Genomic DNA, 27621 nt, shown 5'->3' on the forward strand with positions numbered 1-27621 from the left:
GGCACCATTTCTCAACCAACCCTGCCATCCTCACTCTCCTGGCTGGAATGCACAGCAGAGAAAGAAAAAGAAAAAAACCAAATCATGCAAAATGCTAACTTCACCCACCAGACAGTTCTACGGAGAGAGAAGCATGGGCAGGAAAAAGTGCTAATGTTTCCATTGCTGGGGCACAGGAGGGTTCCCACCTTCAATCTTCATGTCAACGTGTGTTATTTCTTCTTAGAGAGAAACAAAACGAATAATCCGGTGTTGCTGAGTGACCCAGCTCACCGATGGAGGAGCTGGGGCTGGCCGTGGGCCCCCCGGCTCGTGGTGACCCGATCTGCCCACCCGGCCTCCCCTCTGCCTCCCGCCAGCTCATTTCAGCTCCTTTGGGCCGAAGGGCCCCCACCCCCGCCCTAGCTGGAGTGGAACTGTCAGTGCCCCCATTTAAAACCCATTTGTGGAAGGCTCATACATCACACCCTTGGAAAACTCACTCCTCATTATAACTCAGCGGAGAACAACTCTGCTCAGAGATTTAGATAAATGTGAGTGTGTGGTGGGTTGTTTGTTTTCTCAGCAGGGGTCACGTGGAAGAGGATTCTGCACCACATTCTTTCAGCTGTTCATGTTATTAAAGCCAGGAATAATTAGAGGCCATCTCTCCAAATGTAGCAGTCTCGATGGTCAGATCCGGCAAGTGGCCCCTGCACACTTAGTGTGGTTTCAGGGGGGCCAGAAAGGCTCAGAATTGCAATAAGCCTCCCCTCGGACCCTGCAAAAGGATGAGATCAATGTCCCAAATTTTGCAATTAGACCTTCCTTCCTTTGGACTCGCCCCTGGCCAGAACACTAATATTGCTGGATAGGGCCACACTTGAAGCATGGTTTTATTTCTACATCTACCCTAATGTTTTATCAGAGCAAGTATTATAGTAGGGGTGCAGGACAGTCCAGGGGACAGGACAGGGAGACAACACTGAGGCTGGAAATGAGTAATTAAGGGTTTGGCTGGGTCCCAGGCTATCGCTGGGGAGGGTCCCTATGTTCTTCCACACAGATCCCCACCTGGTAGGCACCAAAGCTCCTCCATTTATGATCAGGGTGGGATCTAAGAGGCTACACATAAGCCCATTTGTTCCCGTCCAAAGTGGCAGGAAAAAGTTACCAAAGTATATATGTCCACGTAAGTTGAGTTGCACAAAAGAGCTGTCTCCCGACCACGAAACACTAGGAACTTGGGGCTGACTTGCTCCCCAGCAAGATCTCAGACATGACATTTTCTAGAGGTGGAAGAGATTTGCAGGGATGTGATAAAACAGACAGAAGGACACAGACAGACAGGGAAAGCTGAGTCTGGCAGGGGGTAGGGGGAGGCAGGGAGGGAAGGGGACAGATGGGTGTCATCAGCTTTCTGTGACCTGAAGCTGGGCAGGAACCACCAAGGACCAGGGAAGGAATGTTCAGAGGTTGGCTGAAAGGCAAGGAGATGAGATTGGGGTAACTGGGAATCTGAGTGGCAGGAACTGGCCTGAACCTACAACGGGGGGTTGGGGGCCACTCCTAGGCAGGGTCCCACAGGGGGACTGGAATCCGAGATTCTTATTGTAGAAAAAAAAAAATCTTTGAAGGACGGTGAAATGCATGGAGAAAGGGGGCTTCCCCATCTATTGGCAAAAGCCAAGGTAGGCTCCTCGGAGGAAAGCTTCCCAAGTTCATTTGCAGGAACCCCACCAACTAAAATGAAGCACAACCGGGGTGCCTGGGTGGCTCAGTCAGTGAAGCGTCTGCCTTCGGCTCAGGTCACGAGGTCTTGGGATCGAGTTCTGCATTGGGCTCCCTGCTCAGTGAGGAGCCTGCTTCCTCCGCTCCTCCCTGCTTGTGCTCTCTGTCGCTATCTCTGTCTCTCTCTCTCTCAAATAAATAAATAAAATATTTTTTTAAAAAAATACAATTTAATTTTAAAAAATGAAGCACAATCTCATAAACAAAAATCACACACACATTTGGGAAGGCAAGTCACTATGAATGAAAGCTAACAGAAATAAGAAACAACTTTAGAATCCCAAGGACGTAGATGTTTCTATGATAGCAACCATGCGGAACTATGAATATGAAACATCTTTTTTTTTTTAAGATTTTATTTATTTATTTGACAGAGAGAGACAGCCAGTGAGAGAAGGAACATAAGCAGGGGGAGTGGGAGAGGAAGAAGCAGGCTCCCAGCGGAGGAGAGCCTGATGTGGGGCTCGATCCCAGAACGCTGGGATCACGCCCTGAGCCGAAGGCAGACGCTTAACGACTGCGCCACCCAGGTGCCCCTGAATATGAAACATCTAAAGAAGAAAGGATACACTTACAATATGTGAATAAACAACAGGACCGTTGGGCATGAATTGGTAGAACCGGGTCAGGGGTGGGGGGGTTGGCAGAGAACAGAATGTCTAAAAATTAATAAGATAACTGTTGAAAAAACTAATGGTAAGTGAAACCATAGATTACACTCTTCCATTTTTTTAAAGATTTTATTTATTTATTTGAGAGAGACAGCGTGCACAAACGGCGGGAGGGGCAGAGGGAGAGGGAGAAGCAGGCTCCCTGCTGAGCAGGGAGCCCGATGTGGGGCTCCATCCCAGGACCCTGAGATCATGACCTGAGCTGAAGGCAGAAGTTTAACCAACTGAGCCACTCAGGCGCCCCCATAGGTCACACTCTTCAAGAGAGAATTAATAGACGGGAAGATACATCCAAAGAACTTCTCCAGAACACAGCAGAGAGAAAGACCCGAAAATACGACAAAGTGTGACAGATCTGGAGAAAAGAATGAGAAGGGCTAGCACAGGGGTTGGCAAACTCCAGCCCAGGTGCCAACTCCAGCTGGCCACCTTTCTCATAGTAAAGTTTTACTGGAACAACCCCACAGATCAGTTTATGTGTCACCCACGGCGTCTTCCATACTACAAAGCAGTTAGGTACTTGTGACAGACATTGTATGCCCTCCAAAGCCTAAAATATCTACTCTCTGGCCTTTTACAAGAAAAAAAATTGCCCCTGGTCTAATATATATATGACCATGAAACCAGAAGGAAAACATAAGAAAAAAGATGGGTCATAGTTAAAAGATAATGACTAAAATTTCCAGAACAATTTAAAACATGAAGCCACACCGCGCGGAGAGTATAACGTGTTCCCAGCAGGATACGTAAAAAGAATCATGCTTGCTATGTAGTTTGAATTGTGTCCCTCGAAAAGGTATGTCCAGGTCCTTGTCCCCAGTACCTGTGAATGTGACTTCATTTGGAAGTAGGGTCTTTGCAAATGCAGTCAAGGTCAGGATCTTGAGTGAGGTCAATCCTTAATGTAAGAGGGGCCCTCAAGGCAATGGCTGGTGTCCCTACAAGAGGAAAAGGGGAGAGAGAGAGACAGAGAAAGGGGTTGGGTGTCCGTGGGACAGACACAGGGAAGAAGCCACGTGAAGACAGAGACAGAGACTGGAGAGGAGCTACCACAAGCCAAGGGACAGCCGGAGCCGAGAAGCTGCAAGAGACCCTTCTTGAGAGCCTTTGGAGGCAGCGCGGTCCTGTCTATGTCAAGCCTGGATTTCAGACCTCTGGCCTCCACAGCGTTGAGAGAACAAGCTTCTGTTTGAGTCACCAGGTTTGTGGCAATTCATGATGGCAGCCCTGGGCACCGAACACAGATTTTGTTTAGTTGGGTCGAATAAAGACGACTCCACGTGTGTTGTCATTCTCCACACCAAGAGATGTTAATTATCTTCCATCCTCTTGGGGCTTGTGGGTGGCTCAGTTGGTGAAGCGTCTGCCCTTGGCTCAGGTCATGATCCTGGGGTCCTGGGATCGAGCCCCATGTCGGGCTCCACACTCAACGGGGAGTCTGCTTCTCCCCCTGCCCCACCTCTGCTCAGGCTCTCTCTCACTCTCTCTCTCTCTCTCTTGAATAAATAAATAAATAAAAGCTTCAAAAAAATTATCTTCCGCCCTCTTGAAGCTGGGTTGGCCCATGACTGTTTAAACCGACAGAGTTTGGAAGAAGCCTGAGACCTCAGCAGCCCTGGCAGATTCTGCTTTTACACCTTCGGGAGCCTTGAGCTGCCTCCCGGGATGTACCAGTACCTAGCCCTGCTGACAAAAGCACTCGGAGAAGCCAGAGGAGAGAGAGGGATCTGGGACTCCGTGGAAAAAGAGAGAAATGCCCAGCCACCCAGATGTGAGCTGGCCCAGCTTTCTAGACGTCCCTGCCACCCAACACTCTGGAGCCAGCCTCCAGCTTCGTCTCCCTCCTGTCCCACCCCAGGGCCTGGTTCCTAGGTCTAGAGCCCCTAGAACCTTCTCAATCCCAGGGCCCTCGCCCAGAGGCAGCTCAGCCTCAACCAGTCCTGCAAGGGGATCCTGTCAGGTGGTTGAGCCATCTTGGATGTCCCAGCCCAGTTGAGGGGCGAGAGGATTGCAGCCCCAGGATGATCACATTCAGCTGAAGAACCACCCAGCTGATCCCCGGTCAACTCGCAGAATCACAAGCAGACGAGGCATCGACAACTCGAGAAAGATGTCCTTCCAGATACAGGTCCTGCAGGCAAAACCAAGTAGAGATGAATGGCGGGTTCTTGGTTCCCGTTCCCAGTAGACGAGCTGATAATAATAAATTCTTTAGACAGGTATGAGTAGGAGATTTACAGAGCATCCAGACAATAGTTAACTCTTAGGTCTTAGTATCTATGACTCTAATTTTGTTAACCACACACAAGGAGCGCTGCTTCTTTTCCCTCTTCTTCACCTTGTTCTACACCTGTGTAAATAAAACTATGAATCAAATAAAACAAAATCTCAAGTTAATGAATATGGAATTGAAAAAAATCATAAAAACAAACCCATGTGGTTAACTGTGTGCCTTGGGGCCAGAAACTTGACCACCAGGTGGAACTGTAGAAACAAACAGCATCTCATTTATGGGTAATCATGGACATCTCACGCCATAAAGAGAAAAGCACATCATATCAGAGAGAAACAAACTAAAATGGGGTCAGCAAAATCAAGGGAATCTTGCAACTTTCCTGTAAGTTACTAACTCCCAAGCGAAAACAACTTGATCCCAGACTTCTGTGATGCTGCTTTTTGGAAATTTGTCAGGACCTTTGTGGATGTGACAAATTCGCTGTTTTTCTACCATGCACAGACTAACTGTAATCTCAGTACCGTTGGTAGTTTTGTGGAATATGTTTCCCTTTAAATTCCTGTTGTATCTCCTATGATGATCTCGTCCTTCTAACCCCCAGACGGTCTTGCAGATCTGTTTCAAGTAAGCTTCATTTCTAAATGCTTTTGTCTCAAAAATCTTCCATTTACAGAAGGCCTGGCCTCAGGGAGGATAAGTAGTCTAGAAAGCAGGAGTAGGACCTGAAAGGAAAATAGGAGTGAGCATCTATGTGCTGGACAGCCACATCCCCCCCACTCACCTCCCAGAACACTGGGTATGAGGTGTCTTTTCTCCAGGCAAGAAATCGGAGGATTTGTCCCTGAAGAAGCTAAACAGGTCCAGTGAAAAGACACAGATATTAATAATTGGGGCCCCCAATGAGAAAACCAGATAACCTCTCAATCACCCTACATGAAGCCCCACTACTCACACATCCCATCTAAATCCACAGGGCTTCCAATCAGAGTTCTTCTCTGACATACAGACAAACCAGGATCTCTTCCTTTTGTTTGTTTGTTTGTTTGTTTTTGTTCTCTATGTTTTCCTCTGTTCTGTTATTTTGTTTTATTCTGTTTTATCATAGAAGACACCATCATCTAATATCATGTTAGAGACTTTTTTCCTAGCATTCTAACATGAGATGGCAGGAAACAGGAAAAAAAGACAAATGTGGGAGCAGAAGAAAATGTCAAGAATTTATATAGCAAAATGCTCCAAGAGAATACAGTGCATCTGTAAAACAAGAATAGGGTGACAGAAACTAGGGCACAGCCAGAGAACAAGAATGAGGTCCCAGAAAGTAATGATGTATTAACTAAAATGAAAAATTCAAGAGTTGGATGAAGGGAGTTGAAAAAATTTTCCAGAAGGTTGAATAAGATGTCAAAGAGATAAATAAGAGAAGAAAGGATGAAAGAAAATCAGAAAACAAATGCAGAAGTCAACGCCCAACAACAGTAGTTCTGTAGAAGACAGATAACAGAGAGCAAGAGATCATCACAGAAAGAATGCCCATGGGGCGCCTAGGTGGCTCAGTGGGTTAAGTGTCCAACTCTTGATTTCAGCTCAGGTCATGATCTCAGGGTCGTGGGTTCGAGCCCCAAGATGGGCTCTGTGCTCAGCATGGAGTCTGCACGAGATTCTCCCTCTCCCTCTGCCCCCCTCCCTCGCTTGCTCGCTCTCTCTAAAAAATAAACAAATAAATAAAATCTTTTTTTAAAAAAAAGTTTGTAGACCTAGAAAGAAAGAAAGAAAGAAAGAAAGAAAGAAAGAAAGAAAGAAAGAAAGAAAGAAAGAAAGAATACCCACAACAACTGTCATCACCAAAGAGCACGATGTTCCAGATTGAACAGCCCAGAGAGTATCCAGCACAATGAAAAGGTGGGGGAGCCTTCACCAAATATTTTTTAAAAAAATTTTTTAACTTTCAGAGGGGAAAAAATAGTACAATTTTTAGGGAATTAGAATGACATCAACTTCTCAACAGCAACATTAGAAGCTGGTAGACAGTAAAGTAAGGCACACACGATTCTGAAGAAAAATTTCCAATAACTAACAACTCAAGAAGGAGGGAAGAATGAAGACACAAATAATGTGAAATCTTAAAAATGTGTCCTCCCATGCATCCTTTCTCAGGAAGCTAATTAGGGTGTGCTTTACTCAGTGAGAAACAAGCCAAGTAAGCCAAAGGGATGGGGGTGGACAGAGGGAGCGAGAGAGAGAGAGAAAGAGAGAGAGAGAGAGAAAGAGAGAGGAGACAGAGAGGAAGAGAGAGAGAGAAGGAGGAGGAGGGGGAAGAGAGAAGGAGAGAGAGAGAAGGAGGAGGAGGGGGAAGAGAGAAGGAGAGAGAGAGGAGGAGGAGGAGGGGGAAGAGAGAAGGAGAGAGAGAGAAGGAGGAGGAGGGGGAAGAGAGAAGGAGAGAGAGAGAAGGGGAAAGAGAGACAGGGAGGGAGAGAGAGGCAGAGGGAGAGGGAGAGAGAGGGAGAGAGAAAGAGAGGGTGAGAGGAAGAGAGAGAGAAAGAGGAAGAGAGACAGAGAGGAAGAGAGAAGGGAGAGGGAGAGAGTGAATTCACACATGGAGACACAGGGTGTCAGAGCCCAGTAGGGTTTGATGAGAAACAAGGTTTTATATGGCTTCAAAGACGCTCCCTCACAAATACTTATTAATTACAAAGCGAATAGGATTCATTTACAGCAGAGAAGCCTTAATCAAATGATTATAATCAAATCATTATAAATAAATGATTGTATCGCCTTAATCAAACGACCAAATTGAAAGTCAATGGGCAATGAAAGTCATGTACCCCTGGGTGGGATGCAAGGAGCACTCGGCCCTCGTGCGGAAGACACGCTGCCTGGACCTAATCATGAAAAACAACAGAGAGAAAGGCTGAGAAACTGTTTCAGATTAAAGGACACTAATGAGACATGACAGCTAAACGCAACACATGATCCTGGATTAGATCCTGAACCCGGGGGGGGGGGGGGGTTATAAAGAACGTTATTGGGAAAACTGATGAAATATGAATATAAACTCTGGATTAAAAAATAGTACCAGCGTTACAACAATAAACTTCCTAGTTTTAATAATTGTATTGAGGTTATGGAAGGGCTCATTCTTGTTCTTAGAAAATGCACGCTTGAGTATTTGGGGGTAAAAGGGCATAATGTTTCCAATTTATTTTCAAATGACTCAGAGAGAGAGAGAGAGAGAGAGAGAGAGAGAGAGTGAATAATCAAAGAGGAGGAGATGTAAACAATTGGTGCTTCTAAGTAAAGGGCCTATGAGGGCTTCTCATAGGATTCCTGTAACACTTCCGTAAGCTTGCAATTCTGTAACAAGTAAAAGTTACAAAAAGTCTCATTCATTTCATTCGGAGTTCATCTCCCTTCAAGTTGCATTTTATGGCTAAAACTGTAGCTTTACTAACGGAATAAGCAGACTAAAATGTGTTACCTATTAAAAAAAGAGTAAAATGAAATGTATTAACTACACTGGAATTAAAATTTAAAAACTTAATAACAATAAATAAATAAAATGCAAAGTACCTGAGAGGTTAAATAGCATCTACTCAGATGTAGGCTGCGGGCTAATCGACTTCCCTGTGCCTCACTTTTCACATCTGTAAAATGGTCTAATAACAGTACCTATTAGTTTAGATAATAGGTTTTGGGGATCAAGTAAGGTGAAATGTGCAGCACCCATACCACCTCGTGAGAAAGCTCACTCCAAGAAGCACACCCCATAGACATAACTCCGCCCTGGCTCTGGTATCTCAGAGCTCAGCGAGCAAAGTGATCCTCTGTGTCTTATTCATGCAGTTGTTCCTTCTACATGCCTGATATTAAGAATCTTATACGGGGGCGCCTGGGTGGCTTAGTTGGTTAAGTGCCTGCCTTTGGCTCAGGTCATGATCTCAGGGTCCTGGGATCGAGCCCCACATTGGGCTCCTTGCTCAGCAGGGAGCCTGCTTCTCCCTCTCCTTCCAGTTTGTGCTCTCTGTCCCTATCTCTGTCACTCTCTCTCAAATAAATAAATAAAATCTTAAAAAAAAAAAAAAAAGAATCCTATACAGCAAGAAGGTGACAAGAGCCCCATGTAGCTCTGACATGTCCCATTAGTTCCTTTCCCCCCATTTATTTCTTTACATTTCAGAAGCGTCTCCAAGCAGCCATATATACAGAGAACAAAGGCAAGCTTCTCGGCATGTCTCTCTCTAAACACAATACAAAGGAGCAGGTGGCAGGGGCGGGCGGGGTGGGGGGAGACTAAGAGGCACATCCCTCAGTCACTGGGCTTCTGAAAACACGCACCTGAGACATTCACCTGGCGGTCTGCAGACATGAGCCTCGAATAAAGGAAATGCCATATTTGACTTCTATTTCTCTTTATGAAAAAGTATCAGAGCAAACTTTGTACTAAGAACGACTACAAAGGCTGGATAAGAGACAAGAGGCAACTGTCTGAGTACACAGAGAGCAACCCAGACACCGGCCGGCTTGATCCTGCGGAGATCCTGAAGCACAGGGAAATGCAGTGGGGTAGAAGCCAGACTGGCCCCTACTTTCTCCCTTGGAACCTTCCAGCTCAAAGCACGGGCTACGCATGATGAGTGAAGAGCGTTGGCTTGACGTTTGCATCAGTCTCATTAAGCTGGGAAGACAAAACTAATCGGGTTTAGGACTGCCAAGACAGCTAGTACTTGAGGTGCAAAAATCCCAGGAAAAAGAAGGACAGCGGAGATAGGAGCTTGACATTCTACACGGCTCTTGCTTGCGGTGTGTGCTGCCCGGAGCTGACACACAGATCAGGAAGTGGCTTGTAAAGAGGTTAACCATCTAAGCAGAACTGTCGATAGTCTTGTGGATTAAATACCGTACCCCCCCAAATCATGTCTCCCCAGAACCTCCCCAAGGAACCTTGTTTGGACAGGTAGTTCAGTAAGTATCTTGGGATGAAAGTATCCTGCTTTAGAGCGAGCCCTAAATCCAATGACAGGTGTCCTCAGCAGAAGAGACAAGGACACAGGGCAAGGCTGCGTGACAGCGGAGGCAGAGACTGGAGGGACCCGAGCACAAGCCAAGGAACACCTGGGGTCACCCAAAGCTAGAAGAGGCAAGAAAGGATCTTCCCCAGAACCCTCAGAGTGAGTGTGGCCCGATGGCCCTTGATTCCTGGCCCCCAGCACTGGGAGAGAAGACATTTCTGTTGCTTAAGCCCAAGAGTGGGCGATTCGTTACAGCAGCCCCAGGAACCTCGCGAGCAAGGGAAAGCAGGTTCGGCCTCAACTCTGGACTAGACCTTCTCAAGGACGAACAGTAGAGAAAAGTCTATATGAAACGTGCAGAACACAGCGGAGGGATCGAACGTAGGTTCACGCAGCGGGGAAGACATGATGGGGAGGATGGGGAGAAGCAATATTGGAAGACACACCAGCTAAGAAGTCTCCCAAACGGTCAAAAGACATCGAAGCAGGATAAACACAAAGACAATTATTTGTGGGCAAAGCAGTCAAACTGATAAAAACCAAAGACCGACAAGCTGGAGAGAAAAACCATCACATTCAAAGGAGCAACAATTACGCTGACCACCGGGTTTCCAACAGGAACAACAGAAGTCAAGATACCAAAATAGAAAGAACCCTATTTAATCTGGGGAAAAAACAGCATCTATGAAAACCCTGCAGCAAACATCATATGTAAAGGTGAAATATTGCAAGTTTTCCCCTGGAGACCAGGAATAAGGGAAGGACGTCTATTCTAAGCACTCCTCTTCAAAACTGTATTAGAGGTCTAGTCACCACAACAAGGCAATAGATAAATAAAGTAAAAGATACCATGGGCATTTGCCTTCGGCTCAGGGTGTGATCCCAGGGTCCCAGGATCGAGCCCCGCTCCCACTCCCCCTGCTTGTGTTCCCTCTCTCGCTGCCTGTCTCTCTCTCTGTCAAATAAATAAATAAAATCTTTTAAAAAAATAAATAAAAAATACATAAAAAATAAAAGATATCATGATTGTAAAGCATGAAATAAAAATATAACTATTTGCAGGCAACATGGCCCATTCTTTGGGCAACTGAGGAAGTGCTCTGTCACCTGTCCCTGAGGCAGGTCGCAGGCATGGGCTGGCATGCCCCTGCAGGATGGCCCTTGACTGTGGGCTCAACCGGCAGCCCCCTGGGAGGAGAGACGGCTGGCTCCATCACCTGGGGCCCCCGCAGGGTCCATGGGCCTAGTGGCTGGCGGGAGGGGGAGCAGGCAGCTGATGGGCCCCACGCGGGCTCACTGAGTCACATGATGGGGCCCTTGGGCACCTCTGAGGGTCTGTACTCACCCTGAAAGCGCGTGCATCCCCAGGGGGGAAAGTGATATTAAATAGCAAACACACACACACACACACACACACACACACACACACACCAAACATGGTGACAGATTGAAAGACCACAGGAAAAAGAAAAAAGGTTTATAGTTTATTACCTTCAGTGTCAATTTTTCCTGCTTTCTGAATGAGAGGCCTCACGTTTTTATTGTGCGCTGGGCCCCGCAAATCTTGTAGATGGCCCTGCTTCCCTTTATTCCTCAAGGCACAGCTTAGACCAGCTGAAGCCTCAGAGATAACAGAAGGGGAAGGGGGAGGCTACGCCAAAGGGAACACACACGCGGGACTGTCCTCTTGAGAAGGTCAGAAGGTAACAGCTGCACCGGTCTATCTGCAGCCCCCGCTTTGGTCTCTAACGTACTCGTGAAATCCTGCCCAGGGGCCAAACTTGAGCAGGCTGAACGATACATGCTCTCCTTTAGATGCATCTTTAAATTTGCAAAGAGCTTGGTATGTATTTCTTTTTTTAAAGATTTTATTTGTTCACTTGAGAGAGAGAGAGAGGAGCAAAGGGAGAGGGATAAGCAGACTCCGTGCTGAACACAGAGCCCGACATGGGGCTGGATCCCACGGCCCTGAGATCATGACCTGAGCCAAAATCAAGAGTCACCCAAGCACCCCAGTTTGGTACGTATTTCCAAAAGATACGAACTCTTTCGAAAATGTATTGGGGGGCGCCTGGGTGGCATAGCGGTTAAGCGTCTGCCTTCGGCTCAGGGCGTGATCCCGGCGTTATGGGATCGAGCCCCACATCAGGCTCCTCTGCTGGGAGCCTGCTTCTTCCTCTCCCACTCCCCCTGCCTGTGTTCCCTCTCTCGCTGGCTGTCTCTATCTCTGTCAAATAAATAAATAAAATCTTTAAAAATAAAAAAATAAAATAAAATAAAATAAAATAAAAAGAAAATGTATTGGTACGGTACCATTATCATACCTACAAGATTGACACCGCTACTTTGACGGCGTCAAATATACAGTCTGTGTTCACATATCCCTGGTTCTCTCATACATTTTTACCAGGTGATTTGCATGAGTTAAGATGCAAAGTTTCTAGTTTGCATGTGGGTCATTTGTCTCCTCCTGTCCTTTCATCGCAGGGTTCCTCTCCGCCTGCCCCCCTGCCTTTTTTCCTTGCCATTTATTTGTCGAAGAAACTGGATCGTCTCTCCTATAGTCTCTCGCATTCTAGACTTGCTGGTAGCATTCCCTGATGTCTTTTAACATATTTCTCTGTCCCTGTATTTCCTGGAAACTGGTAGATTGTCTAGTTGGGGACTGAACCAGATTCCGAGTTGGTGTTTTGTGGCAAGGCTATTTTATAAGGGATATATACTCCATCAGGAGGCAGGTAAGATCTTGAAATTATCCTGAATTATCCTCAGCTCAGTCTCTGTCTCTTTCTGTCTCTCTGCCTCCCTAGTCTCAGCCCTGCCCCCACGGTTAGTAGCCCCTGACAGGCAGGTGATCAGTGATGAAATCCGTAACTTCATCAGAGGTTTACAAAATGGTATATCCTAATTCTATCCTCTCTCCTTTGATATTCGTCAGACTATTTCTATGGAGACAAAATGTCTCTCATTAACTATTTGTTTACCCTTAGATGTAATTCTAACATATCTCCAGCACACTGATCTTTACTATTGTTTTTTTCCTTCACAAATGAATCCACAGTTGGGCAGTTCAATTTTGGGGGATGTCTGGGTTGAATCCAAAGACCCGTATTATCGCAACAGCTAATGATTCCTTTCTCATTCTTCGGATTGCACTCACAAGTTCTATGATTTTGCTTCATTTTCCACTAACTTTTCTTTTTTTAAGTTTATTTATTTGTTTTTTTAGTAATCTCTACACCCGATGTGGGGCTCGAACTCACAACCCCAAGATCAAGAGCCCCAAGCTCTTCCGACGGCGCCAGGCAGGCGCCCCTCCACAAACTTTTCTTAATTAGGGAAGGATGCAATAAAATATTCAAAGAATGAAGCAAACCTCACCGAACAAGCCAAGAACACAGCCTGTCGTGGCTGCACGGTGGGCGAGTGGGGACCACCACCAGGCAGCAATGCAAAATCATCTTTCATCAGCTGAGGCACCTGAGACCAGGTGTGACGGGTTATGTCCAGGGTATGAGCAGACACTGAATAGAGTCAAGTGTGTGAGAATCAGGGCCATGTGTGATCTGGTCATATAAGGAGCCCAGATCCTCTATGCGTCTTGAATGTATGCTCTGCTGGAGAGCCCTGTCCCCGTGACACCAGGGCAGCTGCGAATGGCAGCGGGGATATTACTCCTTCTGAAGAACAGGCATGTCCCCCTCAGCATGGAACTTCCTCATTTTCTGCCAGGATACCAGGAGGAGAACTGGGTGGATGTGGATAGCTTTGTGGACAGGCACTTCCTTCATCCAAGCAATTGATATTCAACCTATGTTATCTTTCGACCCAGAATGTCCAGGGACATGCAAGTATTTTGTTTATTCTATGGTTATTACTTTAGCCTTTTAGCATTTGACACTGTGAGTCGAACTCATGTTTAATGAATGAACTCTGGGAAAATTTGATTGATGGGATAAATGACTAATTTTTTTAAGGAGAGTTCTTAATTCTCAGACTAGCCTCAAAACGGCAAAAACCGTCTTCGAGTAAATGTGGAAGGAGCAAGTCTCTATAAGCTGAATTAACTCACCAAGGACTCTACAGGAAAGGACACCTCTCTGAGTAATCTTGGCTCGTGCTCCTCCTGACCCATTAAATTACACAAGGGCATCAGTCACTGAAAGCTAAAATTAACACTTGGCGGGGCTTGCCAGGGAGTTCTGATATCTCCAGTGGGAACTTTCCATGCTCTTGTGACAGACCAGCATCTACTGGTGTTGCCATAGGAAAAAAAAATAAGAATTGAGTTTCCTGCCTTGGTTTTTCTAGCAATTGCCACGTGGACAGCCTGCTTGGCCTTCGGTGATAACCCCACTCTGGTCACATTGATTCAGCAAATATTTTCTGACCGTCCTCTGTGTGCCTGGTACGACGCTGGGGGCTGGGGTAAAGAGGTACACGGGATAGACAGAGCATGTGCCCCAGGGCCATGCGATCTGGCCCCTAGACCAGCCTCAGTACTTACCGGCCATGTGGTTTGGAACCAAGTCTCAAAAATCATGTCGACTCTAGGCACTGGAAGGATTCCTAGTGAAAGCAGCACTCCACACTAAGTTAGTAAGAGCTGGATTACATCCCAGCTCTGTCCCTTACCAACTGTGTGGCAGGAACCTGTGGTCACTTAGAAACAGAAAGGAAGAAGCAGCAGCTGGAATGGGAGAGCGAAAGGGAGAGAGGAGGGAAATCACATGTTATAATTTCTTCTTTTCTTTAATCAGAGGGTAACTTTCATGTAGTTAAATGTAACAGCACACGCAAGCCTGAAATACACAGCTCGATGCATTTTTCACATCAATCCCATGTAACCACCACCTAGATCAGGATACAGAATATTCCCAGCACCCCAGAAGATACAACTTTCAGAGTGAAAATACCAAAAGTCAAATCTCGGGACTTGAGTGAGTTTCATACATCTGTCCTGCCAGTCTCAGAGCCATTTCCCGAGTGGTGGAGATTAGTCTCTCTTCCCATCTTTCTGCTGATCAAAAGTCCCACTTATCGACTGTCTGCTGGACATGGGGGCTGAGAGAGGCTGCAAACCTGGCTTGGAACAGAGTTTGAATCCATACTAAGCCAACTGGCCAATCCAAGGACGCAAGCCACCATTTTGCCCTCTTCTGAATACGAAACTCAAAGGTACTAGTCTCCCAGGCCAGATTTTCCTTGTTATAAAATTTGCTAAATATTTATCATAAAATGGCTACATGGTCAAGATAAAGGTTGGAGGGAATACTAGCATTATCCACAGCAGCTGCAAGGTGAAAACGACTCAAATGTCCATCCATGGACAAACCAAATGTGGACCATCCGCAGCCGAATGTTATGTGGCTATAAAAAGGAGCGATGTATTCCTAGGAACTACAACACACACGCTACAACTTTGATGACATTATGCTGCGTGAACTAAGCCAGACACGTAGACCACATTCTGTATGATTCTCTTCATATGAAAGTCCCGAGTAGGGAAATCCAGAGAGAGAAAGTAGGTTAGTGGTAGCTTAGGGCTGGTGGTGGGGCAGGAAGATAGGGAATTAATAGCCAATGGGTATTTTTTGGAGGGGGCGATGAAAATGTTCTACAACTGACTGTGGAAATGGCCGCACACATCTGTGAATGTACCAGAAACCACCAAACACACTTTAAATGGGTGAACTGTATGGAGCGTGACTGTATCTCAATAAAGCTGCTTTTTTAAAAAATGAAGGGAACAAAAAGTAAATTGAAAAATCATTCATGGTCTTCCTCCCCAAAGATACTCATGATCAAGGCTTTAAGGGGTATCTTTCTGGTACTCGTCTCTCTATAGTTCTATCGTTTTGCTGGTGATCATACGACATTTCATAGTATTGGCACACTTTCCAACATATGTTGGTCAGGATTTAGTTGCCAATGACAAGAAATTGTTTTTTTAGGCAGAAAGAGATCTGATGGAAGAACTTTGGTGCTTACAGGACTATTGGAGGTCCTGGAGGAGAGGCTGGCTCTCCAGGGGTGGACAGCACGGCAGGAATGGTTGGCTGAATCCAGTAATGCCCTCATGAGCTTCCAGCCAAGGATGAAGAAACCACCCCTGAAATTGCTGGTTTCAGCCCAACAGGACTGGGTTCCATGCTAACACTCACACACTCACACACACGCACACGCACACACACATACACACACACCAAAAAAAAGTATTCACTGGGGTGCCTGTTGGCTCAGTCAGTGGAGTGTGCGACGCTTGATCCCAGGATTGTGAGTTTGAGCCCCATGTTGGGTGTAGAGATTACTTAAAAATAAAATCTTAAAAAGGTATTTATTTATTTTAGAGAGAGAGAGAGAGAATGGGGGAGGGGTAGAGAAAGGGATCTCAAGCAGACTCCCCGCTGACCCGGCAGCCCCACGAGGGGCTGGATCTCATGACCCATAAGATCATGACTTGAGCTGAAACCAAGAGTCAGACGCTCAACTGACTGAGCCACTCAGGCACCCCTAAAAGTAAGAAAATAAAACAAAACAACCATATTCACTGATCGTGCCTCCCAGCAGAAGCCACAAAGACAGCAGAAGCATGACTTCCACTTTACTTCTCAAATAAATGTATCTCGGGCTCCTGGGTGGCTTGATTGGTTGGGCAACTGCCTTCAGCTCCGGTCACGGTCCTGGAGTCCAGGATCGAGTCCTGCATTGAGTCCCGCATCGGTCTCCCTCCTCGGTGGGGAGTCTACTTCTTCCTTTGACCCTTCGTTTCTCATGCTCTCTTTTTCTCTCTCATTCTCTCTCTCAAATAAATAAATAAAATCTTTAAAACAAAAACATATAAGGGTATCTCATGGTCACACTTACTTCACATAAGGAACCCTAGCTGCCAGGCAGGCTGAGAAATACGACTGCTCACTACGATCCATACTCTAGGAAGGTATTTACCAGTGCATGTTGTTATAAACTTATCATTTTTTAATAGCTGCATAAGTTTTCATTAAATATATATATATATAGAGAGAGAGAGAGACTCAGCACAATTCATCGACCCCCACCCATTTAGGATAGACTGTTTCCAGAGTTTAATATTATCAATATTAATATTCCAAAGCTTAATAATAAAAATAATGCCATGACGATAATGCCGGAGTAGCAGCTACAGTTTACTGAATACTTCCTTCTCCCAGGCAGTGCGCTAGGCCCCTCACTTTCACTGTATATGTCATTCTTTTTTTAGTTAAAACTCATAACCTCCTTACGAGGTAGCTCTTAGTCCCATTGTACAGATAACAAAACTGAGGCATAAAGAGAAGTCAAACCCGGACGTGACACTGAAGCTTGCACCCTTAACCATCATGCAAATATGCATGAAAAAAGTCCTTTTTCATTGTGGAAATGCTTTCCATAGCACAAATAATCAGAAACAGAATTAGTGGTTCGATACCTGGGGACATTTCTAAGGCCTTTGGCACACACGAGCAGGTCAGATTCTCATTCAGTCTCTTATCAGGACTGAGAATGGCCTCCACGGCAGGAACTCACTTTTATCATGCAAATGCCTGGCTGGGTGCCTGGCACACTGTGGCCACCCGATGGATGTTTCCCGAATGAGTAACAGCTTGTGCGCAAGCAGGAGTGCGTGAGGGCTCCCCAATTCAAAGAACTGCGTTCCTCTCGTTGGGTAAAGTACAGCAGCTTCTAACTCAGTCCAGCTCTAGACCGCAATGAACAACGAGTGCCCGGGACGCACTATCCGGATGCCTTTGTTTCAGCCACCCTCACACTGAGTCACTGCACAGGCCCGTCACTTCGTTGACTGTGAAGAGTCTAAAATGACCCATAAGTCACACCACAGTGTATCCGACTGACACGCATGGGGCTGGAAAGCACAGCTATTCTTTTAGGTATATAAACGGGAGCATTTTTTAGCAAGAGTAACCGTTTCTTCAGTTTGGATTATTTAGTAAGTCAACTGTCCTGTTACGTGCTGACTCTCCATAGAAACGGTAGCAGCTCAGCTGCATTGTCCCAGCCCGCCAATGCCCAGGTGAGACTGTAAACCAGCCACCCCTGCAAGCTGCGTTCGCCGGCGGAGGCCACTGAACAGCCTTCCGAGGCCCAGCTCCACTTTGCTGTCAGGAAGCAGTTGTACCCACCTAACTAACTCCCAGCTTAAGAGGTTCGTAAAGCTAAAATCTCAGGACCTCCACATACTGCTTTCCCCTGCAGAGCAAAGTTTCACGACAAGATGATTGGTTTTGGGAAATTCACAACGGAGGAGCCAAAACCCTGCTGAACATCAACTGACCTATAGCCAGGTGGGTTTATGTTCTAATAGATTCATTCTGTCTTTCAGACTCTGTCACATGGGTTTTCCACAGTCTTTAGTTCCCCTTAAAAAAAACCCCTAAGATTATGAAAGACACTCCTGTTAGTGCTACCTTACCCACCTGTTGGATGGTACTGTTCAGGGATCTTTGGAGGGATGGCATTATAACTTTCATTATCAATGTAGAAATACCTGGGGGGCGCCTAGGTGGCTCAGTCAGTTAAGCACCTGCCTTCTGCTCAGGTCATGATCCCAGGAACCTGGGATCCAGCCCTGCCCCTCCCTCCCCCCATCGGGCTCCCTGCTCAGCCAGGAGCCTGCTTCTCCTTCTCTCCCTCCCCCCTATTCTCTCTCTCTCTCTCTCTCTCTCTCTCTCGCATGCACGCACATGTTCTCACTCTCGCTCTCTCGCTCTACTCTCTCTCAAATAAATAAATAAAATCTTAAAAAAAAAAAAAAGGAAAGAAATACCTGGAGAAAGCATGGATGTCCTTTGGCTCCTATCCCCCTGCTGCTCTCACATCTAGAAGCAATATCAGGCCCTCCTGGCACAGAGTAAAGCTGGGAGGCAATATTACCCAACCAGACATTAATGATTTTATTTATTCCACATGGCTTGAAAACATGTTTGAACATCACTTGCCATAATTTTTCTGGTTATTTCTATGAATCATTTTTTAATTATGAATAATGTCTTTAGAGACACTCCTGAGAAATTTCACCCTGAGTTCCCTTGACAAACATCCCATAAAGTATCTAAAGTGAAGCTGTTTCCACAACCAACACAGAAAATCAACTTTAAAGCATGAATTCCTTAAAGATCCATTCGTCAAGTTTGCTGGGAAGGGAGCTCAAGATTCACACATGCAAAAGGTTGCTGAGAAATTCAAGAACAAACAAAACCAGAAAAAGACATTTACTGTCAAATAATATTCAAAGGATTTTTGTACAAATACAGATTTTCTAACGACAGACGGAGTCTTTTTTTTTTTTTCCTTCTAGCTGAGAATTTTCTCTGTGTCTAAATTATTGCCTTTCCACCCTCAGCTGAAGGTTTTCAGCTCTTTCAGGATCCGCTATGGCTGTGGCACAAAGGACCCTATCCTCTTAGCTCAATCCAGGCCACTCAGAAATTAAAATATTTGTGCAAGATAGTGAGTGTGAATTTCCATTTCTGGGATTTACATTCAGAAAATCCAACTGCTGGATCTCAAACAATCAAGTAAGGTCCAAGTATCCTTAAAGGACAGGGTTGGCCCTGGGATTCCAGCAATTTCTGCAGGTGCAGCTCTCCTGGCTTCCACTTTCCTCCTTTGTCAGAGTTGACAGCTTCTCCAAAAATGTGGTATAAACATCAGGCTAAACAGAAATGCAAATAAGTCCATTAGATTTCAGTGGAGCACCTTTTATGTTGCTTACATAGGGAGGTGTTTTCTGGTCAATTATTTTAAGTAGACTTCAATAAACACTAAGATTATTTGTGCATGGGTAATAATGGCACTGATCTTTATCCTCTGTGGCCTCCAACTACCCAGGAAGTAAAGCCAAGTCACATATGTGCTTTCCAGTGCTCAGTACCTTGTTTAAAGTGCTTAAAGCGTGTTTGGGGCCATCACTCCTGCCCAGACAGTGCTGACAGTTCCCAAACAAGTGGAAAATGGCACCTGTGGCCTGGCCAGATGCAGCCAGCATCTACACTGTCACTGAACTGCACTCATCGGATGCCAGGCACCTCTGTGCTCTTCCTTAGCCCATGCCAGCTTTCATTTGTTCAAAAGTTAGATTTCTCTTCCAAGCATCCACCTCTCTTGTCCCCCCATGCTCTGGGCAGAGGCTGGAGACCCTAGGATCTCTCCATTATTAAAAGCAAGATTGATGGGGCCCCTGACTGGCTCAGTCCATAGGGCATGTGACTCTTGATCTTGGAGTTCTGAGTTCAAGCCCCACGGAGGGTGTAGAGCTTACATTAAAATAATAATAATAATAATAATAATAATAATAATAATAATAATAATAATAATAGAAATAAATTAAAAGCAAGATTAAAAGTAGGTCTCTCATACCACCATAATTAAACGGTTTACCTGGTTTTGACTTTGGGAGTGGAGTGGCACCTGCACCGCTCCACTGAGCCACACGCACACCCTGACCACCATTCTCATAATGAGGAAAGCAACGAGAAGGGTCCCCTGAATGTGCAAATCTGCGCATCCAGCGAGGAAGGCGCCCGAGGGCTCACCTCGCCTGGCTCTAAAGCTTCGGAGAGAGAGGAGCGCAGAGTATTCCATAGTAAGATTTAAAAATGTCTTTGTCCACACCCGCAGGGCAAAAAGAGCGTTAGTGCAATAGCGAGGATTATTTTGTTTCCGCCCTCTAAAAAACGAAGACGGTGCTGGAGTTGGGGCTTAAAATATTCATAACCCGGGCTAGCCCATCCCCGACAACTAACATATCATTAAGAAAAGAAAAAAAAAAATGCTATTGGTTAAAAAAATAAAAATCCGTGGGGCGCCTGGGTGGCGCAGTCGTTAAGCATCTGCCTTCGGCTCAGGGCGTGATCCGGTGTTACCGGATCGAGTCCCACATCACGCTCCTCCGCTATGAGCCTGCTTCTTCCTCTCCCACTCCCCCTGCTTGTGTTCCCTCTCTCGCTGGCTGTCTCTCTCTCTGTCAAATAAATAAATAAAATCTTTAAAAAAAAAAATTCGTAAGCCGCACAATTTGAAACTACCTTGTAGTTTATCAGCTAACCGCTGCTTTTGCCAGGGAAAATACCCGTGGATTGAGAAGAATTGTTGATTTTTAGTTATTCGTTTTACACGAAAACGTGTATTACCCCGTGCCTTCTCCTCCTGGATATTTGCTCTGGCACATAAAAGGAATTGTCTAGGGCAGTTAAAGGGCGAGGGACGGTGGAGAGCCCCAGTCGGGGACCACGCGGGGACTCCCTCCAAGAAGGCTGAGCCGCCAACACTGAGAATTTTGACTCCAGATCCGGGCTAAGCGCGCGTGAGATGGAGCGGCCCACGGAGCTTTAGAGAGACCCAGATGAAAGCACAAGCCTTCAATTCTCCACGGACATCGCCTCACCCACACGCGCCGGGCTCTGTACTCTCCCGCCGGCCCCGCGCGCACCCCATCTCCCTATGGTCTCCACGTCCCTCGTGAAAGGAATCTGGGAGGGAGGGGCGGAGCGGGGGCCGAGCAACCCGAGTGGGGAAGATGGAGGTGGGCACCGGCTGCTGGTGCCAGGGCGAGGACGACGTCCTGAGGGCCTCAAGCTGGCACCGGAGCGTCACACACACCTCCCATCCCAAAGAGCATAACCACTTGGCCCCAGCGCGCCGCACACCCCTCGCCCCGTTCGAACGCAGGCTCACCCCCGTGTACGCTGCGCCCCCGCCGTGAGCCCTGAGCGCGCTCGTGCTCTTGCACCTCCCACTCCCTGCGCGGTGCGTCCTCTCCGCGCGCTCGGTGCCCCCCAACCCGCGTGTGTACTGACACCCCACACACACGCCCGGTGCGCTCCGATCTGCCAGTGCTCACAGAGCCGTCCACCCTCCACGCTGACTGAGCCCCTCAGGCGGCCGTGCGCATTGCGCCCCCTTCCGCCAACCCGCGCATGCAGCGTTTCTAACCACGCGGGCAGTCCCGAGGCTGCGCGCGAAAGAGGTGGGACCACGCCGCAAAGTACGTCTGAAACAAACCGGTCCTGAGCCCGCACCCAGCGCGGGGAGCGGGAGTCCCGAGTCCCTTCTGCGGAATTCAGAAGACCTTTAGCGTCGGAAAGTCTGAATCTTGAACCCGTCCCACCGTCGGCGTCCCCGAATGTGCCCTGCAACTCCCAAAGCCGGGTTTCGGCCCAGGGTAGGGAGGGCTGGAGAGGGCTCCCGCCACCGCCTCCCTGCCTGGCCAGATGGGGTGCGCTCTGCACGCCGCCGTGGCCCCGCTGCCGCTCAGATCTGAAGTCCGGCTTTGGCGCGCCCGGATCCTCCGACGCGGGACTGCTCTCTGCCGTGGGAGTCGCCTCCTTCTCCCCGGAGAGATGAGTGTGTTCCTGGACACACACCTCTCAGGAAACCCGCCTACCGCACCGGCCTGTGCAAGAAAATAAAACATGAAACTTCGTGAAGCCTTAAGTAAGACGCTCACGTCCCGGGTTGGGGCGGCCTCGCGTCCCAGGCCAGGCTGGACGGGGCCAATCCAGCCCTCCCGCCTTCCTGCTGGCCCTTCTCTCTCTACTGAACCACGAATGAATTAGCATACCTCTTTTTACCGATTTGTTTAGATTAGGGGGAAGGTTCCCCCAATATTCACTTTGCTTTGCAAATAACCCTGTTGTAGTAATTAAATGAAACAAGTTGTGTCCTCAGAGTACTGTAATAGCCCGATTCTGTAGTCAGCCTTATATTAAAGATCTGCTAGGGGGAAAAAAAAAAAAAGCCCATCAGGTTTGTGCTCTTTGATGTGCAGAAATATTTATCTCTGGTGGATGTTTGTTTTCTAAAGGAAATTTTTGGTTGATGTTTTTGAAAGGCGGTTTCAGCGCAGTCGTTAATGAACTAACTGGTTTTCGGATTTCAAGGTGGTGTGTAATTGTTATAACCACTGAGGAATTTCAGCGCATGCCGGACGGTTAAGACTCCTCCAGCCCAAAGGTTTCCACGCACGACCCCCATTTGGCTGGAGGCAAAAAGCAGGGCTTTGCCCGGAGTCGATGGGCAACCTCTTCCCAGAACCGTGATTTTGAGGCGCCGTTTCTGTGAAAGGGGTGTTGAGAGTCCTCAGGAAGAGAAACGCAGAGGCTTCAGGTGGCCGGGTTCTGGAAGGGTGGGGTTAGGTCGGCGCTGGTCGCTCCGCACTCCCCCCGCCCCTGCCCTGGCCAAGGATCCCTTCCCGCCGCTGAGCCCTGGGCGCTGCTTGAGCTCCAGGGATAAACCGCCCTCCCTGGAGAGCACTGGAAGTCTGAGTGCATTGGGAGGGGCACGGAGAATGGAGAGAAAGTGAGGCCAGGCTTGGGGCACGGGGAAGGAAAATGCAAAGGACAGGCTACCCTCTCACCTGCAGGTAAAAGTAGAGGAAATGCGTGTCTCTCTTTACTTGAACCTGGCTCGCGCTTCCATGCCCCTCTGTGGCCCATGCTCAGGGACTTCGCTAATCACTATAATTAATTACCAGCAGCACTGCTTTTCTTCCCCTAAGCGCATCGCCCTGAGGGAGGGAGAGAAGTGGGCGGCAGGTATTCCATTCCTAGGTCAAGAGGCACTGCTGTGACCTGAGGTCTCCAGACTCCAATCTCAGAACCCCAAGTTGTCCTAGACAACTGAGTCCGAAGAAAAGGACCAGGCTCTTTTCAGAATCCCAGAGAACAGAGTCAATTTAGAGCAGGCCTGGGTAGGAACCCAGAAGATGGGAATTACCCCCACAGACCCACTCTGGAATGCCTCATTCTCTTGCCTGCGCACCCCAAAACTATGCTTGAGGCACCATGCTGAGGGCCTCAGACCGGTGGGAAGGGCTCCCTGGACCCCATGCCCAAGGGCCGCCAAACTGAAAGCACTTTCTCCAAAGCAGTAACTTCCAGTGAAAGAATTTTTCTTTTTTTTTTTTTAAGATTTTATTTATTTATTTGACAGAGAGACAGCCAGCGAGAGAGGGAACACAAGCAGGGGAAGTGGGAGAGGAAGAAGCAGGCTCCCAGTGGAGGAGCCTGATGTGGGGCTCAATCCCAGGACTCCGGGATCACGCCCTGAGCCGAAGGCAGACGCTTAAGGACTGAGCCACCCAGGTGCCCCCAGTGAAAGAATTTCTTAAAAAAAAAAAACAAAAAACAGACAAACTTCTCTTTCTCTACTTGGAATTATGTGAGCAGAGCCAGTTACTGTCTACACCTCTGGAGGAATGGAATCACTATGAAATTGCTCCGACTACCTCTAATTAGTTTTAAACCATGAGCAGTGGTATTGTAATTGTTGTCTGATCCTTTCTGGCAGTAGCAATGACTCCAGGAAAAGTTGGTGATATCTCCATGGGGCTCACCCAAGGAAAGGAGTGAAAAATCGAGTACTTTCGGATAGCTCAGATCCAAAATGCCTCCTAGCCATGGCAGTCATATATGTGATGCTAGACGCAAGCGGGATCTTCTGGAGTAAACATATCTTGCTAATTGTGTAGACAAAGGCTTATAAATCGAAGAGATTCGAATCTCTCTAGTCCTGGATTTTCTGTTGCTTCCTTTTGCTCCAGCGGTTGGAGTTCTCCTTAGCTACCACTTCCAAGGTTGGCACCATCTCCCCCACGGTGCTAGGGATGGGAGGAGTTCTCTCCCCGCCCCCACCTGCTTAGTGACAAAGTTTCTGATCCCCTTGTGCCACTGCCGAATGCTCTCCGGGAGCCTAACGCCGGTAGAACATCTGCGTGTTTCCCCCTTGATCTCACTCGAAAGTCGGTTTCCGCGGGGGATGGGCCTCAGGTAGGCGCCGGGCGCGGCCTGGGGAAAAACAGTTGCGGAGCATCTGAAGCGGAAAATCCAAGCAGATGTGGGGCGGCCTGGGCCCACCCCTTTCCTCTCGGGGCCTCAATTTCTTCCAGATCAGTTTCCTAATGGAAAATTTCTAAGAGGTGGGGGGTATGTAGAGGCGTGCTGGTGCACCTCGGGGTGCGCCAAAGCATGCGAAGCAGCACTGGGAGTGGGAGCGCCTGGTGAACAGGCCTTACTCCCGAAGCTTGCTGACCTCAATATGTCGCCCCCCCCTTCCCACAAGCCCTCTTTCTGCCACCAGCCTCCCTTCATTCTAGATTCTGCAGGCTCCTTCCAGGCCAGCAGGGGAACTACTGTTTTTGAGTGATGCCCGGACTTCAGGGTCTTTCGTGGCCGCTATACTTCTCCCCTGCAGGCCCGTCTCTATGCCCTGGGGGAGGCACTCGGAGTTAGCCCGAAAGCATAGACCAGGAGGTCCTCCCTGCACCGGGAGCCCTGAAGAAAGTGACACGCAACAGGTGCCCCAACCAGCGGCCACCGACGACGCTCCTGATCACTCCAATAAGCACGTATTTAATGCTTTTTCCACTTTACACAGAACCTGTGGGTGTCACTCTAAGTGTAATGGGGGTCACAGGCTTTCCTTCCAGTACAAAGAGCTCTGGGACAGACCCAAACAGGCACGCACGGGAAAGGGGAGCGTTCTTCTTTCACTATTCCACGCAGAAGTCACCATCCTTACCACCCGGGAAATCTCGAGATCTGCGTCCAAGTTCTTTGGGTACTTTCGGTGATGGAGGAGTGGGAGGGAGCCCAGACCCATCGCGGTGTGTGTGTGTGTGTGTGTGTGTGTGTGTGTGTGTGTGTGTCTTCAATGAATGCTTTGCGGGTATATACAATGCCCGTTTGGGCGTCTGCTGAGGCAGGCTTTAGGATTGGAAGTGTCCCCCACACACAATTCTACGAGTCTTCGAACGCTCCGTTATGTTACCTCTCAAACCCCGCGATTCGGACCCGTCCAGCTGATGCGAGAACAGCGGCTGTGAAGATGAGATCACGAGATCTCAAATACGCTTTCCCGGAAAATCCGGGAAATTTGGTTTAAGAAAAGTTTCTGTTCTTCTGACTTGTTGGGTCTCTCCCACTTCCACTTAGCCATGTTTCTGCGATCTGAGTAATCCCTTTCAAGCCTGGGAGGAATTCTCTCGGGTCCATAATTGAGGATCGGAAATCGTGGGGGGTGAGGGAAGCGTCAAATCCTCCCGAAGCCAGGAAAGTGCCGGAGCGCACTCGCAGGAGGCCTGCGCAGCCTGCGGCGGGGCCCAGCCGGCCGTCCCTTCCTCTTGGAGCCCCTTCTCCGGGAAGCCTCGAGACTGCAACTGTCTGCGCAGTCAGGCGCGAGATTCCGGGCAGGGAAGCGGGACCCGCGCCCTGCGTTTGGGTACTGCGTACCCTCGCCGCTCGCTCGCCGTCCAGAGCCTTCTGCACGCACCGCTGGAAACAGGAAAGTGTTCCTAGATCCAAAATCCCAAGGGAACGTGCCGCGCTCGGCGTTTGGTTGGGGGGGCCACCAACTCCGAAACTCGCTCTGCTCTGTGGTTTTGGAGCGCCAGCCCCGGAAGCAAGGCCACCGCTGTGGGTTCCGCAGGGCGCGGGGCTCATGGGGGCCAAGCCGGAGTCTGCGCACACGGTCTTGCCCAGCGAGGGAGCTAAGACGCCTCCAACGCTGTCAAACTTCTGCCCTTCAAAGGGATCTCCAGAAAAGGTCAGGAGCAGCATAGTTGGTGGTCCTTTTCCAGCCCCCCCCCCCCGCCCGGCATGAGGGGGGAAGGCGGGTCCCCGGCCACTGAGCACGCGGAGCAGCAGGCTCCGGAACCGGCCGGGAGTGAAAGAGGCGGCACCTGAAACAGAGATCCTAGCGCGGAGCCCCGCACCCCGGCCTCTCTCCTCCCCGGGCCAACCTCAAAATCAGGCGCCCCACAGTCGTAGTCTGCGGCACTCGTCCAAGGGACCTGTAAGACTCCGTGCCCTGAGTCCACTACAGCTGCCCTCTGACCCCACGCGCGGGGGAAGCTGGCGTCCTCCCAGCGCGCACATCCGCACGGTGGCTGTAGTATTCAAACCGCTAGAAGGGTGAGGGTCGGTGCGACCGTCGGGGACTGGAGGAGAGCCCTCCCGGGGTTGCAGGAGCAGAGCTGGGGCGGGGGTGGCGTGCGAGTGGGTAAGAGGCCTCTTGAGGCCCAGTGTGGCCCCGAGGGAAGGCACCAGGACGCCCCATGGCTGCGTCTCCAAGTGCTTCTCCCTACTTCAGCTGCCTCCTGGCCCACCGGCTTGGCCCCCACCAATGCTCACTCGATTACTCTCGCTCGGGGATCCTGGCCTGAAGTACCCGGCCCAGCCGCAATTCCCCGAAATTTCGGCTGCACGGAGTCGGGCTGCGGGAGCGGGGACCGCTGGACCCTGTGCCCGCCGCCACCCTGGGCGAGGACTGGCCTCTAGCCTCGGCTCTCCCGTCCCCTCCTTTCGTCTGGCCCGCGCGTCCCCGCGGCCTGCAGCCTCTCCGCGAAGACGCCGATCTTCTTTCGCTCCGGTGTTTCGAGGAGAGAAAGGGCAGAAGGGGCAGTCTCTCTGCCGCCCTTTCCTGAGGAAGGGGGGGGTCTTCCCTTCGGGCCCTCGGACCTGCAAGTGGGGGAGTGCGGCCGCGGACCTGCGCGAGGCTCGGAGGACTGAGTCCTCCCGGACACTGCATATGCGGCGGGTCAAGCCGCCTCCCCTCGCCCGCGCGCGCCCAGGACCTGTACGGGAGCCACAGGGGAGGCTTGGGCATCCCTGCCTGCCTTCCATCCCTCCTCCGCTCCTCCCCACCGCCCATCCCAGCGCCCAGGTCCCGCGACCCGCTCGCCGGAGCCGGTCCCCACGGCGCGCCGTGTGCACTCACCGAGACTTCCGTGAGGCCGGGAGCGCGCGGGCCTCTCCTGGGAGAGTCCCTGGAGGCCGCGACGCGGAGGCGCGCCTGTAACTCCGGGGCCGCGGCGGGGTCGGGAGGCGAGATTCGCCGCCCCCGCCCCCGCCGCGGTCCCTCCCCCCTCCCGCCCCTCCTCCCCGGGCCGAGGCCGCCGAGT

General features: G+C 49.1%; 1 long non-coding RNA gene across 4 annotated transcripts; it reads right to left on the reverse strand.

Moving 5' to 3' along the window:
* Window positions 1-393: 393 nt before the first annotated feature.
* On the reverse strand, window positions 394-27610 carry LOC148110297 (uncharacterized). 4 transcript variants are annotated; one of them, XR_015724272.1, is made up of 5 exons: window positions 27438-27592; window positions 21726-22116; window positions 14194-14376; window positions 5459-5527; window positions 394-4572 (listed from the first exon to the last, which is right to left on the reverse strand). It is a non-coding gene; the product is annotated as an uncharacterized LOC148110297 (long non-coding RNA). The 4 variants fall into 4 exon arrangements; XR_015724271.1 differs by having other exon boundaries at window positions 397-3379; window positions 4513-4572; window positions 14194-22116; window positions 27438-27610; XR_015724270.1 differs by lacking the exon at window positions 5459-5527 and adding an exon at window positions 5199-5399 and having other exon boundaries at window positions 397-4572; window positions 14194-22116; window positions 27438-27610.
* Between the last annotated feature and the right edge of the window lie 11 nt (window positions 27611-27621).

Source organism: Ursus americanus, chromosome 4 (genome assembly GCF_024610735.1).
Source record: "Ursus americanus isolate L20-20 chromosome 4, mUrsAme1.1.p, whole genome shotgun sequence".
Lineage (NCBI taxonomy): Eukaryota > Metazoa > Chordata > Mammalia > Carnivora > Ursidae > Ursus > Ursus americanus.